We start from the raw sequence: 364 nt of genomic DNA on the forward strand, positions 1-364 counted from the left end.
TTTTTTTTTTTTAAGGTACCTTCTGAATAAGTCCTTTGGATCTATTATTTCTATTTTTAGCTGGTTTAATCTGTTAATCTATTTTTGAAATTTTCATTTTTTATTGTTTTATTCTAGGCTATTTATTAATCCTTATATATTGAGTAAATTCTGTAAAAAATATTTTTGTCTAAATTATGGCTTTGGCTTTTAATGAAAGAAAACAATGTTGCCTTTTTTGTTCTGGCAGATATACAAATACTATTCTAATATGCTAGAAAGCCTACTTCAAATTCCTGTCAGTTCCACTCCTATAATTAACCAGACTAGGCACATATGATCCTTAGGATGCCTTTTTCTTCTGAGTTTGAACCTAAAATAGCCA

This window comes from Ailuropoda melanoleuca, chromosome 1 (genome assembly GCF_002007445.2).
Source record: "Ailuropoda melanoleuca isolate Jingjing chromosome 1, ASM200744v2, whole genome shotgun sequence".
Classification (NCBI taxonomy): domain Eukaryota; kingdom Metazoa; phylum Chordata; class Mammalia; order Carnivora; family Ursidae; genus Ailuropoda; species Ailuropoda melanoleuca.